Consider the following 2,758-nt stretch of genomic DNA (forward strand, 5'->3'; position numbering starts at 1 on the left):
TTTGGTTAGTGTCATGGTTAGTTTGGTTTCGTAGCCTTTTTGACTTGAGTTAGTAAGTCCTAGAGGTGTCTTTGCATCTAATGCCCTAAAACCATCTGGTTTGGGAGTCATTGACTTAACACTCGTTACATAGGTCAATTAGAAAGCTTAAGGAACCAAACATTGCGCAACCTGATGAAGACCGAAAAAAAAAAAATGCCATTGTTGTTCATTCTAATAGGGATTTCAGTGAACTTTGAGATATTGAGACATTGCACGTTGGAAATAATTGGAGCCTTCATATTTATGTGCTAGTTTACTTTACACTGTTTCGAACTTGTGATACCTTAGCATGTCTTTTGTAAGTGATTAAATTTTAAAATTCTAATTCATTGTGAAGATGGGGTTTATTATTTTAAGCTTACTAATGAATGAGAATCATGGTTCTGAGTGATACCTTAATTTTTGAATAACATGAACTCTTACATGATGTTTGTGGGTAACATTTCTGGAAAACCCTCACGAGACTTCACTAGTCCTCTAGGAAATTCCTAGGGGTTTAAAACGCTTGTTACATATGCTAAATGCAATCGTATATCCCACGAAAGATGGATTTATCTTTTTATTTTCTGTTTTTCCATTTAGCTTTTAATATCGTATTGCTAAGAGACTAGCAATATGTAAGTTTGGGGGGTGTGTTAAGTGCCAAAATATTCATATTTTAGCCCTTAAACTTATATGTGTTAATTCTTTAGTGTTGTTAGTTTATGCCATTTTATTCATTTTCTGTGTCTTTGTAGGCCTTTGGAAGAAAATGAATAAAACCTGGAAGTATTGAGCTTAAAGAACAAATTCGGGAAAAGTTGGAGGCTCTGGTGGTGCGATCGATCGCATGAGACCTGCAATCGAGCCCACTACAAGCAAAAGGACCAGACGAGCGCAAGGCGTGCGCTTGTGCGCACACAAGGAGACTCGATCGCAGACGTGCGATTGAGCGCACACGAGTTGCGATCAATCGCACCCGTGCGTTGGAGAATAATGAGCTGTGGCCAGAATGACCTTTCCTTCCATATTAGGATATTCCAAGTCCCATTTGTAATAGGACTAAACCCTATGAATTTTCTAGGTTTATAATGTAACACGGACTTCTAAAGGCCTATAAATAGACCTCTTAGCTTCTAGGAAAAAGTGTGGAGAAAGAGGCACAAGCTTTAGAAATGAACTGAAGGTTAGATCAAGAGGAGTTTGGGTTTTTCTTCTCTTCCACCTTTTATTTTGTTATGAAGTTTATATTTTAATTCGGGCTAGATTGAAGCCCTAATTATGTCTTTTTAGGATTGCAATATTGGCGTCTTTGCTACAATTATATTTTGGTGTATTTAACTTGATTAATTCCTTTTATCTTAAATTTCTCATATGTGTTTGCCTGATCAACATATGCATGTAGTATGGACTAGTTAATTAAATCAATTTGGATGACCGAGTCCTAAGTTTAATAAGAGTAACAAAAGAAATCCACACAGGGTTCTTGGGTTAATCAGCATGGGAAACCAAGAGTAGACACCCATGCCCTAGGTCTCATGTGTTTGTTGATTTTCACAGATTTATGCTTTCTTAAATAACGACTTAGTATACATCTATGCTAAATCCTTTAAGAAAGAAAAGAATTAGAGTAGACACTCATGCTTAATTTGCTGCTTAAGGAAATCAATAGCTTAAGGAGTAGACACTCATACCCTTAGGTTGGCAAACATTAAATATACCAGTATAATTGGCGCATTGGCATATTGTTATCTTAATTAGTCTGATTAGTAGTGGATATCAAAAACCTAATCCTTTTTAGTTTTAGTTTATCTTTTATTTTATTTCTTTATTTTAAGTCAATCATGACAATTGAATTTTATCTGTTAATTGAATAGGAAATTACTTCTAAACATAATTTACCAATCCTCGTGGGAATGATCTCGTATTTGCCTGCTATACTATCATTTGATCTTGTGCACTTGCGAGTAAAATGTACCAAGTATTTGGCTATTAATTTAGGTGGGTATTTGGCACAACACAAGTGAAAGGTAGGTTGAACATTCAAATCCAAAAAGATGCCTTCACGAACTCAATTTTTGATGGTAGTGTTAGTCCATCAAACTCCTCCACCGAGGAAAGATTACCTTAAAAAAATCCAAGGACGTCCCTCCATTACTCTTGATTTGTCCCAAAAATGTTCAAACTCGATCAGAAATAAATTGGCCCCCAGTACTTTGAACAAGATTGTCCCTGACGGCTTCCAACCTCTTATCAAAGTGGATTTTATGGTCTCCTTACTGACATATCTATCTGCTATTAGTTTATCTGCTATTAGTTTACCCGCTAGGCAGGATTGTCCCCTGGTCTTCGTCTCTTCAAGGTCATGGTTCTGGATCTCTACCTTTGCGCCCTCTTCTTCTGACAAAGAGAAGTTCATCCAAAGTTTTGTAATGTCTTTGGCCATCATTCCAAGAGTTACCACCAGATCCCACCGCCAACTCGCCAAGTAATCCAAATACCTTCATAGCCTACTATAGACTTGAAGAATTCTTTCTCCTCTAGGGTTTTAGAGACCTAGAGAGACAACGTTAGTTATATGTATGTTGAATTTAAAGTCTTGGGAAAAGTACACTTTACCTATCAAAGTTTGAGCCGATTTTCAATTCGACTCCCAATATTTTAATTTTTGCAATGCACCTCCTCAAAGTTTAAAATTTTTGCAATTCGACGTATCAGTTAGTCAAAGTAGTTTTGA

Source organism: Corylus avellana, chromosome ca2 (assembly GCF_901000735.1).
Source record: "Corylus avellana chromosome ca2, CavTom2PMs-1.0".
NCBI classification, from domain to species: domain Eukaryota; kingdom Viridiplantae; phylum Streptophyta; class Magnoliopsida; order Fagales; family Betulaceae; genus Corylus; species Corylus avellana.